This window comes from Leptosomus discolor, chromosome 6, assembly GCF_034619465.1.
Source record: "Leptosomus discolor isolate bLepDis1 chromosome 6, bLepDis1.hap2, whole genome shotgun sequence".
Taxonomy (NCBI): domain Eukaryota; kingdom Metazoa; phylum Chordata; class Aves; order Leptosomiformes; family Leptosomidae; genus Leptosomus; species Leptosomus discolor.
In genome coordinates this window covers 28,590,699-28,607,723 of record NC_141396.1, presented here as the reverse complement: position 1 = coordinate 28,607,723, position 17,025 = coordinate 28,590,699, and positions in this window count along the sequence as shown.

The window sequence follows — 17,025 nt, the reverse complement described above, 5'->3', positions numbered from 1 at the left end:
ATTGCAACTTCCCTGTTTCTGCATTAGCATTTTCCTATAAATTAATTAGTTTCAAGATTAATAGACCAATAACAATGATGCAATTTTATTTTTTATGTTCAATATCAAAATGTTCCAACTTTCACAGTTTACTAGAGCACTTAATTTACTAAGCAAGAACCTGGCTGACAGTAATAGGAGACATAAACCATAGTTAAACAAGTCTAAATAGCCCACCAAAAATAATTAAGCAACCTCTTATAATTTCCTCTATTTTGTGGGGGTTAGGGGTGTGTTGGTGGAAGGAATGGGGGTTTCAGGGGTTTAATCAAGTTAAAATGCAATCCCCAAACAGCCCATGCCTTGGAACGGGGAGATGACGCTACGACCGCTCCAGCTTTGCACTATCCCCGATCTCTTCCGGTCGCAACGACACAGGGGAGACCAGCAACGCCGCGTTCTGCGGGGAGATTCAACCGCATCGCGCTCCCAACGCCGTCTCCAGATGCGTGTTTCTCCGAAACCGCACTCTCCAACACATTTAAGGGTAGTAAACACAATGGAAACGCAACCGTGAGGAGGAAGAGAGATGAATTTTATTGTTGAGATAGCGCTAAGATAAAAACCGAATTAGACTTGCAAGGCCCCGCCACGAGGGCGATTAGGCGCTGCCTAGAGACCCCAGCTGTTTATCCCCGGGCACGGCCGCCACCCGCGGAGCGGACACCGCCCCCCGCCCCCCCCCCCCCCCGGCCGTGGGGGGGTTAGCTCGGGCTGGCCTCAGCCCCGCCACACGCTCCGCGCCGCCCAGCGCAGCCCGACCCGCTCCCGGCCGGGACACGGGGACGGAGCCGCCGCTATGCCGCTACCCGCAGGCCGGCCGCGCTCCCGAGGCGCTGCTCGGCACCTTCCCCTGGCAGCTGGGAGGCGGCCGCAGACCGGCCCCCTCGGCGGGCCGAGGCCGGCGGGCAGGCGAGAGACCGAGGGGCCGGGTGAGAAGCGCAGCCGGCCGAGGCGGGGAGTGGGGGCGGGAGGTGCCGAGCGGGGGGAGCAGGAAGGCCGGAGGGGCGCGGGGCGACCGTACTCACCGGGCGGGCCCCGTCGCGGAGCCGCTGCCCCACTTCCTGTGCGCTAGGAAACGGGCGGGCGGGGTGCCTCCGCCGTGGCCCTTAAAGGGGACGGCACCGGCCGCCCCCACCCGCCCACCGGGGCGGGATCGGCGGCCGCGCCGTAGGAGCGTCCCCCCGCCCGCCCCCCTCTCCGCACGTGGCGGTGGCCCACGGAGAGAACCGGGGGGGGGGGGGGGGGCGCGGCGCTGGGGCCGTTGCCGAGCGGCCGTCAGGGCGGCGTCGTCCCGCGGCCTCCCGCCCACCCAGCACCCCGGGGTGCCGCCGCCCAGCCCTCCGCACATCCCGAGGATGAAGGTGCGTTGGGCTCTGGTCGCCCGGGAAAGGCGAGAAGTGCGTGGCGGAGGGCTGATGTCAGGAGCGTAACGAACGCGCCCATACGTGACGGGCAATAAGTGATAGGCAGCCCGGCCGGGAGGCGCGCCCCGGCGGGTTTGTCCCGCTCCGCAGCGCCCCAGGCCACGCGTGAGGCGGGCAGGCCGGGCGGGCCTCCCGGGCGTGGCGGGAAGAGGGTCGCCGCTGAGGCAGGCCCGCGGCCTCCCGCCGCTGGCGTGGGGTCCCGGTGACCTCGGCCGTGTGCAGCCGCCCGGCCCGGCAGGTGTCCGGTTCCCGGCGGCGCAGCCCGCTTGCGCTCTGGTGTACCGCGGCTGGACGAGCGGGCGGGCCGCGGCGGCAGCCGTTGAGGCGAACGGCTGGCAGAGATCCCGCGGCAGCACGGCAGTGCCGAGTTGTCAAATGCTAACGAAACGATAGGATTATGAGGCAGCCTTTCTGCTGGAGACACGGAGTCTACAACACGCAGAATTTACTGATAGTTAATTTCTACCTACCCAAATATTTATTTGCAGTTCAGCTTTTCTAGAACATTTCATTATACTTTATTATTATTATTTTCTGCAGGTCTTGACTTGAAAGGAAGCCAGGCTTAGGATCTCGTGCAGTTTTCAGCCATCTACATAAAGGTGGCCTGTAACAGCTTCAGGGGATGAGGCCAAGAACAGCTCAGGAAGCAGGTGAGGTAGTAACGTTCTGTCATAACTATATGGCAAATGTGTCTGGCCCCGCTCATCAAAAACAGTCAAATGCACTCAAAAGCAGGTAAAGGCTTACTCTGTAAAGACCTCCACCCCCTCTTTACATCACTGCTGTTTGCCTGTGGCTGCTCACCTGCCTGGAAGCTAGGCACCCCGTGCCTCCCAGAGCAGAGCCCCATGGTCTTGGCCACAGATGCCGCCACCACTGTCCCATTGCTATTCTGTCAGGCCTGCACCCGGTCTGCACAGAGCGGCCCTTTGTCTTCAGGCAGACAGAAACGTGTTCCTTCATGAATAGCTACACTCGCCACGCAGCCTAGGTGTCCAAGGACCTGGCCCGTTCAGTTGAGATTTTAAGGTGTCAGACAACAAAGGTCTTTCCAGGGAATGTCTTAAATAAGTGGTAGTTTTTAAATAGACAGGGGTTTTCCATATGGACTGAGAAGCCTCTTATTACTCTTTGCTGTCAGGCTCCGCTTCACTGCTCTGGTCCATTAACAGGGAAAGCACACTTGGCTGGTGGGACTGGCTGTCTGTGCTGGCACTTTCCTATTCTTTGAAGCTTGTCATGAGGCTGGATAGTCAAAGTTAGGTATCCATCAAAAATATGTTCGAAAAGGCTCATGGAGAAAAGAGTTATCAGAAGGTTTTAGATTTTCACATAGGCGCTCCTGAAACTAGATAAACATGGGTTCATTCTTTTTTTTAAAACAGTATGTAAACGTACTACTCTTTTAAACTTGACATCAGGCGAAGTTTCGGTGTTGCATGTTACAGATGACTGTTGAGTACCCCTCAGCTCCTGCTTGTCGTCTGTGTCATGGTAAATGGGTAGGAGTTTACTAAACACCCGTTGTTATCTTATCGATACTAGAGACTGCCGTGTTCTGTAGGCATAACATTATTTGGAAGTACAAGAAGATAACAGAATGGAAATAACTGAAATTACTGATTTCATTAACTATCACTGCAATGTAGAACTTAAAGACATTCTGACAACCCAGCATCACCCACTGGTTGGTTTGCAGAGAGCAGCCAGACTCTGAATATTGTCCCTCAGGCTTCCCAGGTATCGATTTTCTGCACAAGAGCCTGTTTGCCACTATGTGGAGAGAGCTCTACAGTGCCTTACAGGATGATTATTTTAGAGACATAGAGACAGACTTTAAAAATGTTTTTCTAAACTTTGGTAAATGGAGTTCTTAAATCGATACAGTTAGGGGAAAGGAAGTGGTTGGCAATAGCTGATTCGAAAAAGTGTTTTCCAGAACAGCATTAGCTTCAGCCTCTAGTGGTTTGGGTTTTTTTTTCTTGGTTTTTATTTTTTCTTTCCTGGCCCCCTTTGGTTTTTTTTTAAGCATATGTGTGGGCTGGAGGGGAAGAAACAATAGGAAAAAAGAGAGAGGAGCTGATCTGAGAACATGATGCCGAAGTGAAGGAATAGTATAAATGAGGCCAAAGGAAAAAAGAAGAAAAAAACAACCATCCTTCAACAGTGGATATTTTTGTTCTCTTATCCTCTCAAGCTGAAATTAAATGTGTATGTGAAATAATAACAATGGTCTGTTATTTTGCCTGAAAATTCAGAGCTTTAATTGCCAAACAATAGTCATTATTTTGCTTTGACACAGGGCTTTTTGTCAAATACCACAGCTGATGGCACAATTCCAGCACGATCCCATGTGAAGCCGCTTTCTTTTTCCTTGTTTTAATTGTTGCAAATTATTTATAACAGATATTGAACAACGTGACCAAAAGTATTAAGAATTTTTAGTAGCCTGAAATAAACCATCCTGCAGTATTTTAATCATCTTGATTTATATTTTCTTCCCTTAAAATCCCCATTTTGAGCTTTCATTCTAAATTATGTTCCATAGCCCTTTGTCGCTGGTCCTGTCCAAATACTTCTTGTTGCTATGGGCTGTGAAATAAGGGGTCATAGGTGAGGTGGTAGAATTAACTTACGTCTGGCTTGGGGAATACTGATCTAAAAAAGGTATTTTAAGAGACTGTATCCAAACAATTCTGATAGATCCTTTATACGCTTTCCCAGATGCCAATACCATTGATAAACTCAATTATCACTAATCAAAGAAAAACCTCTGCTGACGACGCTGTAGTCACTGGAAGGCTAACCTAAGGCTTGCTTTGTGTGTACCTCCCAAAGTCAACAAGGAACTGTTACTGTCTTATCATTATCGTGGGGCATCTACAATGAGTATTAAAGGTGCTTGGAAGGTCTGGATATTTTGCTTCACTGCTTTAGAGGCTGAAACCATCCCTTGATTTGTGACAGGTTTAGGAGAGGCTGCGCATACATAAACTTTGTACCAGCACACCAGAGCAACTCTACCATGCAGTAATCTTCCTGTATTTATTGTTACTGTTCCCTTTATTTTGCATTGTAGCAACATTTAGATTTTGGCAATGCTTAGACTTTTGGCCTCTATGTCTTTGAATGTTGAAGGACTGCATTTATTTATGTAGTGGTTTGGTATCAAATAAATACTAATTCTTTGGTATTATAATGTACTAAATTTTGGACCCAGAAGCATATAATTTATATAATGTATGGGAAATGAGCTGCTATAGATTGGGTTTTCCTGCTATTTTGGGATCACAGTTGCTAAATTACTTCCCTTCAGAAATTCCCGTTAGAAAACAGTCTATACAGACTGTATAAACCACCGTATCAACCAATACAGACTCCTTTCATACATTAAAGGAGACTTAATTATTTTATACTCATTCATGAAAATAGAAGACGTTCCTTATTGGAAAAGATAGTCAGTACAATCAGAGCTGTAAATTAATAAGATTTAATTTTATCTACTATCTGAAAAAGCTTTTGTCTGGTAAGAAAAATGCTTACTATAGTCGACTTGCCTTTTCTTTGATTAGTGATAATTGAGTTTATCAATGGTATTGGCATCTGGTAAAGCGTATAAAGGATCTATCAGAATTGTTTGGATACAGTCTCTTAAAATAACTTTTTTAGATCAGTATATAGTCGCTAATAGCAACAAGTGTTTGCTGAGCAATTTGATGGTAGCAAGTAGATCCCAGAAACATCACTGTAACAGACGTACAGGTGTCACTTCGGCTTGTGCTGCAGAGGAGTGGGAAGGCAGAAGGGGAATTGCAGGGAGCTGCATTAAGTCCCTGGGCTCTACTGCTGCCTCCAGCTGAGAGCAGCGGGCGATATTCTGCAGCGGTAGCTGATGATTTTTCCTGGCCACATGGCCTTATTTTTTCTGGCAGGCACAATGTACGCCCAGGGCTCTACCACTCACTTGTGACTGCACCAGGGTGTCACACCAGACTAACCAGTAGTAACACACATGGAAAGTAATCCACGTGTGTAGTGCTGGAATTCTATATAGGTTTATTTCTGACTATTCTGAGACGCCTTTACCATATAGCTTCTGTCTAATGATACTAAGAAGCGCTTTAGGCATTTTTGTAAAAAAGAGAGGACAGTTTTGTCACAAATATATTGACTATAAAGCAGCTCTGAAACAAAGTCCAAGCAGCTATATTCTGTACCTAGAATGGAAAACAAATGAGGAGGACTTTGACTACAGGACTCAGTATTATGGAAAACGTACCCAAAATTACACATTCCTTTTTTTTTCGTTCTCCAGTATTGCAGAACACCAACCTGTTCAAACTATAAAGGAATATGTTTTAAATCAATCCTATTATATTACTTTTTAAGCTGTAGATTTCACTGTCTTTTACTGCAGAAAGAGTAATAAGTTAGGTCATCCTATATATGAGATTTAAGCCAGACAATCATTCATGAGCACTCTTTGTCTGAAAAGATAACTATAAATTATCATGGTCTTTTGGTTGGTTATCTGGTTGGGTTCCTTTTTATACTTGAAAACCTCATGCACCAAAGCTCAAGTTATTCAGATAAATATCTACATTAAATACAGTATCTTTAAAGAGGGAAATACTTGAGCTTCCTTAATCTGTGATGCTTCATGTTTTATACAAAATATACAGTATATCAGTATTTAATATGCCTTACTGCATAAACTGGTGTACCCATTGGGCCTGTCTGGCAGCCAAAAAAAATCCACCACCACCTTTTACACAAAACAAAGACAAAGGTGCAGGGAGGTACAGTACAGAGGTGATCATCCATGCTGACAGATTAGCAAACAGTTAGTACAAAGATGGTGTTCATTTCTTTGTACAATAGACAGAACCAGAGACAAAGAAACTTCTCATGTGTTCATTGTCTGTGCTGACCCATTTTTGGTAGTATCTACCTACTCCACTCCGGTTTTCTGATTTTTTTCTCCAGTTAGCTACAGGTTTGTCTGTCACTGCCTAAAAGGTCTCCTTCCCTTTGAGTCCAAACTCCAGTCAGTTAGTTCATAAAATAAGCCACATTTCTCTTGTTTCTGGTACCACTTCTTGTTACCTGTACATCATTAAAACATTTTTAAGTGCAACATTTTCCATATTTGTAAGCTATTCCTCCTATGCAATGACATGGAAATAATAATAAAATCGTATTATGACTTTATTAGTACTACTTTACTAGCAAGGACTGAAGAATTCTCACAGTGTTGAAACAGTGTAAGACAGGGCTAGAGGAAGGTAGGATATACACTGTTCCCTTATCAAGAGGGAACCCTCCTGGGTGCCGTAGAATGTCAATAGAAAACCAGAAAAAAATACCATACCTCAGTTGAGCAGTTGAAAATACCGTGTTTAGATTTTCATGGAAATCAGCATCTGTTCCTGTGGTGCATAAAAACAGCAGCTGATTTTGAGAAACGTGTTAAAGCATGCTGTTGAGACGTCTCTATTTTCATTATAAAACCAGTTGGTAAAGATGAACTGATTTGCAAAGTCAGGATCAAATGTCACTGCACTACCTTCCTAGCAGTCTCACAGGCTCCTCTTTAATTTTTCACTTGTAACAATTGTTTTGCTTTTATCTTTGTTAAGAAAAAGCTTTGCTAATGAGAATATTGCAATGGCTCACATCTGTTGGTAAAATGGAGCTCCAAATTAAGTTAATTCAAAGCAAGATTTTACAATAGAAATGCAGTCATAGAAGAGCTGAATAGCAAGATGCTTTGAAATTCACTTGAATTTGTTCCCACTCCTTGTCAAGAACAAGAAAAATTTGTTCCTGCTTCTCCTTCCCTGCTCCTATTTTTAGAAGTAGAATGAGAAAGAACTGATCTGGCAGCCTGCGCCCCATTTAAATTAGGGAATATCAGGTTCAGAAGTATTTACTAGATGGAATTGAATGATTATAAATGACATTTCTATTCAATTTTTATTCTCTTTTTAATTTAAATTTCAAAAATGTCAGTTACCAATTCTGTGACTGTGCTAGACAAGCAACAATTTGTACTATTTAAAAAACCAAATTATGTCTATGACAGGATAAGCACAGAGATAAAAAGATTTTAATATTGTTTCTGCAACTCGAGCATCTTAGAGACTGTGTGCAGGCTGTGTTGAAGTTACTGACGTACACTCAAAACATGAGGATGTTCATTACTAATGCAGACAAATGCAAATTATAAAAATTGTCCATGTGTAACAGGTGAAAAAATAGCTTAACCTGTGAATGCTAATAGGCTGCTGATAATTTTGTGTGTGTTTGTGTGGGGCAAATGTCTACAATTTTGATCTCTCAGTTGCAAGCCTACTGCTTGATAGCTGCAAGTGATACAGGCTGCCTGTGAGGTTTGATAAGACCCGGGCTAAAAACAAGGTGCATGTCCTCAGGACATCCTCCAGCTGATAACAAGACCTGAGGCAGGACGGGCGATGAGGAAGATTCTAGCTGGTGCTTCTGCACATAGGCGATTTGCGTGGGGCAAACGCAGCAGGGCTGGCGTTCTGGAAAGATGAGGTGGTGCCAAAAGGAAGGGGTCCTTGGGCATCTCTTGCCTGAGATGGGAAACTGCCAGCAGCAGCCCAGCATGAACTGGCACAACTTTCTGCCCCAGATTCCCAGGCCAGCAGCAACCTCCCTGCTGCAGAGGGAGGTCAGGGCACAGCCAGCCTAACGCTGGGAACAGGGAGCCACCAAGGGACTGTGTGGAATAAGCAAGTGGGCTAAAAGCTCTAATCTCAGTTTTTAACTTCAGTATCCAGAGTAACCAGGGACCCTCGTCTACCTGTGACACATTAGAAGGGGCTGCTTCATTGCTGAGGGGGATGTGATGTTTTTGGTGCATTTTCTGTTGTGATATGGATTATAGGGTCAATATGCAAGGTACACCACTGTATGTTCTCCCTCTGCTCCCCTGAGCTATGTTCGAATCTTGTATAACAAGGTCTTTACTGCATGTTTGATGCCTTTTATAGAAATAAAGATAATATGTGCTATTCATATTACTGCATTTCAAGCTCTAATACCGTGAATAGTATTGTGTTATGTGTTGCTTAATAAATATATGATCATCATTTGAAATGGTAACTATTACCATTAATCTCTAGTTGAAAGCCTAGCATTTCAAAACATTCATTTCACATTTCGTAACATTTGTAAACTATAGTGGAGACTCAGTTAAGCAAGTCAGAATGATTCAATAAACGTTATTTCTGTTTGGTTAAAAAGTTGTCTCTAATGACAACTTGTTGCAATCTAGTTTGATTGCTTACTTTATCTCTCTGCATGCAAGAATGGTGATAAATATCTTTGAGTATAAATTAAAATATTCTCAGTAGTGTTTTTACAAAAACACGCATCATCTGTTTCTGCTCAGTGTCTAACAAATTGTCATGGTTCATTTTAACGAATGATCCTGGAAGAGCAACACTGGCTGAGACTTCCAACTGTCATGTTTTAAAATAAAAATCCTTATAATCAGCATAAACTTAATACCTTTTTATTTGCTATGTCTGGACCAGGCCACTGTTCAGAAAGCCTCTCTGCACAGGAAGACCAGTTAAGTGTGTTTTTGAATGATTTCCTCACTCAAGGCTAAAATCTCTCTCAATTATTTATAGCCTATAGCAGAAAGAATTATTCTTGTCTTCTGCTGTCAAATCAATCACTGAAAGTCCTGAGTAGACAAAAACTATCTTGGAGAAAATGAACTCTGCTTGCTTCTCTCTTGCTGATTCTTGAAGCTACATACACTTTTAAAAAAATATACTGTAAAACCTGGTGTTTATCTCCTGGATATTTCCGTAGGCTTTTCCCACATCTCAGTCTTTACAATGCTCTTTGAAACTTTTCAGTCACCTTAAGAAGATGAACCCTTTACCAGCTTTCTCAAGGAATGAGAGCAGCTGCCTCGAGCTGCCTCCTCTCATCTGTCATATCAGCCACCACTTACTTGGGACACCCTTTTGACATTTTCCTTCCCAACAGATGTAAGGTTGTAACAAAGTTACTCCAAATTTCTTCCTTTTTTGTGAAATGCTATTGAATAAATGGATATTATTGTTGTTAGTGGTAGCAGTTTGATAAACAAGTAGGATCAGTGTATCCTACTGTTTTATTGATTTGCATCAGGCTATAGTTTACTTCTTCACAAAATATGAAAGAGGAAGTGGAATTGTTATTTTTTTCCCCAAAATAACCTTAAAATTTACCTAAATATAGGCAAGCAAGATTCTTAGCCAACCAAATGCTTATAATAAAGGCTTGTTTGATTTAGTTTTATTAAAAAATTTAAAATACTTCCATCCTTAAGCACAGTAAATTCAGACAGGAAATTGCATTGGCAGGGAGCTATGAAAATAGCACATGTTGGAAATGAAAATCAGTGCTCACATCAAACTCTTTCAACTACGATCATGTCAGGAGGGAAAGACCTGAACAGCTGAAAAATTATATAAGGGCTTTAACAAGTACTTATGTGACCTGCGGAATGTAGAAAAATCAGACCGGAAACTGCAACGTTTGATTGATGTCCAGATCTAGGCTGAGTTTCTACAGGAATTCAAATCTGTGGCTATATCCTGGTCTAAAAAATTCCAGTTTGGCAGTCCAAAGTTTCTTGAGTTGTTCTAAATGAGATGTCTACCAGCATAAGGTAAAAACTTAGGGAAATGTGTATGTGCTCCAACCAAACTTGCTTCATTTGTGTCTGAACGCAGACTGGATCTGTTTCACATCTCTAAAGCCTCTAAGGATGCAGAAGGTTTATTTTGGCGTTTCTAAACCTTCCTTTGGTTGCTGGGAATTTGTTGAAATTAAAAATCCAAACGTTTTTGGCTAGTGATAATTGCACATTTAGAGAGAATTGTATCAACAGATTGGTTAACAGTGAGAACCCGGTGCTATAAGTGCCAAGGGGTTTTAACAGCTACACCTTTCCGTGGGAGGAGTTGCATCTTAAAGGTCTTTTCCAACCTAAACGATTCTGTGAGTCTATATAACGATAATTTTCTCTTTTCATAACAACCTCAGAGCTCTGGGCATATACAATCACAAACTACGTTGTGTTTATTGGGTACTAACCCTCTCTTAACGTCAGAGGGTATGTGTACATTAACTTCTCAGTTCAGATCAGGACTGTACTTTTAAAGTGAACCTCCGTTCTTTAACTTCACATTGATTTTGTTACATCACAGGGTTTATGGACGTGAGTGTGAGACTAGACCTGCGCTTCCCAGTAAGCCTCCCTGCGAACCCTCACATGACACCTTCTGCATGGCCTGTGCCTGGGAGACAGCGCATTTGTCTACTACCAATTCCATCTGCTCAGTAGCTTGTCCGTTCACAAGCTACAAGAGTGAGAAGGTAGGGAGCCCCATCCTGCAGAATATGAATAGAAGAAGGGGATCCCATCTCCTCACCGTCTCAGATCCTTCTGTCCCTGCAGACTTCAGCATACGAAGTAGTCTCCTGTGGGCAAATCTGTGTTCCTACCCAGATCAGATCAAATGGGGAGTAAGGGAGCAGTGGGGTGGTAGCAGAGAAGAGAGAGACCACACATCTTTGCAGTCATCTGTTGACTCCTTATCCAACAGGTGTAGTGCTAATGTGGTATGTAGTAACTCCACCATTACTCTTGGCACTAGTGTTGTGAAAGATTAAAATCACGTGTCCCTGCAGTATTTAATAATAAGTTATTTTGCAAACATAATTTTAAAATTAAGACCCTAGATGTGTTGGCTTACATTCTCTTCTGTCCTCCACTCAGAGGAGATTATGAAATACATAAAAACCTAGTCCCACTACAATGGACATGCTTTGCAGCAGGGGACCTCTATTTCTCTTTTGGGACATGCCAACACATTTCTGAAGTTAAGAAATAATCATAGTGTCTGGTTTTGTTAATAACAATCTCTTGCAGAGAGGGTGAGAAAATGAAGCTGATATATCAGCTTTCCCCACCCCTCGACCCCAAATCTCTAACTTTATGCTTTATTTGTGTGTTGTCATGTAAATACAAGAGGAAATTTACACAAAGTGCTGGACTAACCTGACTTCTCACGGGGACTTCTGCAGGTACCAGGCTGATTGGACCTACCCCTTAACTGCAGACTAGGCAGGAACAGTCACTGCTTATACTTTCATACCCTACAACATTTTAAAACACTGTATCTATGTGCAGACATATTCAGTAATTCTGACCATGCAACTAGTAGTTCCTTCCACTACATCAATATTGTGGTAAAATAAGCATCTCTTTATATTGATATTTTGAGTCAAGATTTGCCTGCTGGATATACTTTCTCTCCATTAAAACTAGCAGAGGTTTATCAGGGATGTAATGGGAGATGACCTAGGTCAAAGCTGAGTGCTTTGTGAAAACCCAATCCATTTGTATATTTGAGAGCAAATAAAATAAAATAATTAAAAAAAAAAAAAACAAACAAGAACACCTACTGTAAACATCACTATTTATTCAACATATCCACATTACTTACTATCAGTGTAATGGTTTGAACCTCTACAAACTTCTGTGCTTAGCTGATTAAATGGAAAGCTTTTCTTGTGGCAAGGTAAAAATGCACTTGAACCAGTTATCTTATATGTTAATACATGTTTGCTTATATCAGGAAGGATAGTATCAAACTCTGGGTCTGATACCTAATGACAACAGTCATTACATTGTCATTGATTTCAAAAATTCCTAATTTTTTAAAGTACCTCACAGATGAACACGCTTTTCTTTCATTCTGTTTTTTAATAGAGAAACCTGGAATGTTATTTCTTGGCATGTAAAGTACAACTGCAATGCTCTTAAATTCTTCATACCATTTTGGATTGGCCTGTAATCCATATGAAACAGCTTCCAGGTGAGATGAAGTTGGATTTTTATGAAATGTACCAAAATAAGGAGCTAATTATTTCAGATGAGCTTAAGGGGAGGTGTACTTGTCTGTACTCAGGTAGGCAAAACCTTTTTACTTAATTTCAGAATGTTATCAGCAAAATGAACTTTCATAACAGCTCAAAGAAAGATGTTTTTAGCAAGAAATTTGTTGTGTTGAGATACCATGCAACCCTTTATAAAACCAGGTAAAACTGAAAAACGTGCCATGAAAAGAGAGGAACTATTCATCTTAAAATACATTAAGAGTATATATCTCTGGATATAACAACCTGGAAGACGCAGGTTGCTGTCTCAAAGAGTTAGAAATGAGAAAAAAATATGAAACACAGCTTACATGAACAACTCATCTTTACTGAAGATCTTGATAAATACCAAAAAATATTTAATTCAGTGTATCTTTTAGATATACGTTAGAGATACATTTGTGCTTACCTGTCTTCTAGTGTCTAGTACCTGCTTCCAAATTCTGCTTCTAGATAGACAAGTTACAATGTTGTGCTAGACCCTGGCTATTGCTACTTTGTTCATATTTTGGTAGTATCTTTTGTACTTTTGCTAAGCAGACTATTGGGATATTTGACTTTAGACCAGCAAATTTTTATGAATACTTTAGTCATGAATGATCCCACTAACTTCAGGGAGGCTACTTAAATTATATGAAGTTAGAAGCAGTGGATCTGAACAGCTTAGGTTTTCTTACTGAGATTTTACATTCTTTTATACATCTTTAGGGAACCATAGGGTTGGGGTTTTTTCAGCAAGATAGCTTAGGCTGAAAAAGTCAAACCATTCATCTCACTATGGACAATCTGCACCTTGTTTATGGGGAACACTGCCTGGTGCTATGTAGGAGCAGGTGCTGCTGAATGTCACCTCTAGTATTTTGTTATAAGTTCACGATTGTAGCTGCAGTGAGATAGACAATGCTTTTAGGAGGGCTGAGTTTTGAAACAAAAGCATTTCAAAATTATAAGTAATTATTTTTGAACTTTCAAACGTTACGGTAGAAATATCCCTTTTAGATATATTTTGAGGCTTGTATTGTCCATGTAAGGTTGATTATAAAACATCAAGGAATAGAAACTGGCTTTTACTGTATGCTTTTGAGAATTGCTTAAGTCCACTTGAGTGTATCATAGAGATTCATACACATTTTGTGTGACAAGTAGATAAAACCACAATTTAAATGTTAGGTACCTCATATTCATGGGACAAGATTTTTAAAAATCTCTATTATATGAAACAAGCTAACGTGTGCAAATTAAAATCTGCAGCCTCACAGTAGATTATCCGAGTATCATGCCTCTGGAAGAGCTGGTAGATATGAATATTACAATAACTTCCTTGTGTTGCTGTAATGACTGGAAGAACACATGAGATTCACACTCTCCCCCATCTGTCACTACTCAAAGCACAGACCGGGTAAACCATGTCGTCTCTGCAGATATTTAGAAAAGGCTAGCAGAAAATTTTAGAAAGTTATTCCCTCTAATCTGTACATTTAGGCAAGTAATTTGTTCCCTTCGAATTCCTTTCCTCAGGGCAGCCAAGAGCGTACGTATTTCTGGCACCAATGGAAATAATCATCTGCAGTATCACTTTCTCCCCCCATGGGAAGTACATTTACTCTTTAATGGGAAACCGAAACAAGATTGTCACCATTCTGACTAATGGCAACACAGAACAAGTAGGAAACACTTCAATGGAAATATTTATAAAAATAGCATACACAGAAGACAAAAGAAGCTTTCATATTATGAATGAATACTTGAAAGTAATAGTCTATTTCTTACCACATTCATGAGCAAGAAGGGAGTCAAAATCAGTTGAATTAGGAAACACTTGTTAAGAATTTTTCATTAAGATGCACTTAATGCAGGTAATTGTCTATAGCAACTATAATCATGAGCTGTGTATGTATTTTATATGCAGAATCTATGTCTGGTAACATAGGTGACAATAACTATTAGTGAAATTTTTCACAGGAATTAATGGTTGAAACAACATTGACTCATGCTGGGAGTCTAAAATGCACAATACTTTCTACATTCACTGGTTATTTCCCCATCACTTACTATCCCACTCACCTGCTGTACAACAATGTTGTTGCAGGGCTTTTCAGGTTAGAAACTGGGCGCTTCACATTTCACACTTGAATACTGTTGCTGAAGATAGCTGATAAAAAGAAATTCTTAATTTAAGGAAGAATAAAAAAAACCCCAAACAACGAAACCCCAAAAATCTTGATGCCTTGATTGCTCATAGCAAATAAAGAATTTCCATTTACAGACATAAAATATAGGAAAAGGACTGGACAAAGCTAAAAGTTACCACAAATGCCATTTTTCTCTCTTTTTTCATAGATCTCAATAGGAAAAAAAGCGCGCCCATATAATTGGCTTAATTCAGTGCCATTTACTTTAAAAGTATGCATTCTCACAGTTGTGTCATGCCAGTGAAAATCACCATTAGATCACAACTGAACCCCTTCTGTATACATAGCTATATCTGTTTACTGTACATAAGCATTACACACCACAGCAAATGTTTATACAAAGAAGAAGTCACTCTGCGTAGTGCTTGTCCAAAACCAGGACAGGATCAAGTGTGATATCCAACAGTGAAGGTGTTTAAATTCAAACACAGCACTTTATATCCCACTTTTTGTAAAACGAAAATCTGTGTTTGTGTTTTGGCAGTCTGACTCTCTTGTTTCTGAAATCACAGACTTTAATGGAAACATAAAGTTAATACACAAAACAACATCTGAGAACAGCTAAATTGGATTGTAAGTGACAGGAGCAAGCTTTGGTAGAATTGGATTATTTAGAATAACCGTTACAATGCTAACAAGTAGTCACTCGGGATTTACCTCCCAACATTTGTAGCAAACAAGAAGTTATCTTTAACCATATTAGATTACAAATAAAGACAAAAGAGGTGCTGATCATTTACTCTTCCACATAGAACACCACTCACAGTCTGATCATTCTAAATATCAAGTCATCGTTCTAAGCACAACATTGTTATATTTCAGCTTAATAAATTCCAATGACATTTTCCTTGTTTACTTTCATTAACAGTAGAGCTTTAGACCAATTTTGCTGTGCAAGTGTTGTTTACTTATGACTTTCAAGGTAATATATTTACTTGGAGTTATGTCATGGCAGTGTCCTGTGCATGGCAGTGTATCCAATTTGGAGCTGAGAGGAGGACTCCAACCCACTGAACATGACTGCAAACAAAAGCTCTTTACTTGAATTCAATCTAAAAATCTTGTACAGTCTATTTTGAACTCATAGAGGAATTATGATTGTACAAGATTGTACATTTTAATGTAAGATGTAGGTGATGGAAAGTAAATTGTGTCAGATGAACACTCTTGATTGCCATCAGTCTATACAGCTTATCTTGTATCAAATTTATCTCCATTGTGCTAAAGGTAAGAGAAGTTTAGACTAATAAAACAAATTATTTTCTCATTAAGACAAGACAATACATTTTACAAGACTTCAAATGTTGAATCTCAAGTCCTCTATTGAGTTACTTAATGTTTGCTTCCAAACCAAGATACAGGCTTTGTTAGTGCCAACGTCATTGTAACACTTCTCATTTTATAGCAAGCTCAATAATTTAGGAGCCTATTTCCCCCCTCCTTTCCATATATTGTTTGTGCTTGCTGCTTAGATCAAGTGGTCATATGCTAACAGCCACTATAAAAGTAGCAGTTCAAGTACATTTTCCCATCCAAGAAAGCTGTAATGCAGGATGGTTAGCCTAAAAGCCAGCAAGAATGTAGTGCGAGGCCATTTGCAGTACGAAGCTTCCGAACGGAACCATATGCAAAATGGCTATCTCGAAAGAAGTACTGGAACTACAACTCTTATCCAGGTTGATATGTTTTCTGAAAGGGGAAATCACCAATTATAGTCTTCAGCATGAATAACACACTTTAGAAACTACCAATAAAGGGGTTTGCCAATTTAAAAGTTAGTTATTGGTTGTACAAAGAATGAGCCAATGGACTTTCCATTCTTTGCATCTTTGTTCCCCTCAAGAGTCCATTACCTTTCACAAAGAAAATTTTAGCTATCAAACTTGTCCATAAATTTTGCCGCTGAGTGTGAAACCATCCAGTTAGCATATACACTATCATTTGCATATCTTGAAAACACAGAGTTAGTGCCATCGAATCTTGTGAGTGGAACGGGGCTCTCCTCAGGCCAGTTCGGGTATGACATGCCTAAAAATGAAAACAGATAATTTTTTCTGCACTGAAGAACCATAACTTCATGTGCAGACAGTAAGGCCCTTGGCAAAACTCCCTTCAATATTTTAAGCCAGTCCACTGGATTTTGTCCCAAATCAATTCATATAAATGATGTTTCAAAATCCCTGAAGCACAAATTCAGATCTAGGCAAAAACCCTGAAAAAATAAAGTGCTTACTTGATAAAAATTGTGTGCACGCACGCACATGTGCATAATAAAAAGCTAATAATTTTTTTCTGATGATCCTTCAACTTTCCATAATTTTATTTTTTAACAATCATGTAGCAATATATTGCTTTGCAAAAGGAAGTTATTGATGTACAGGAAGCGCTCC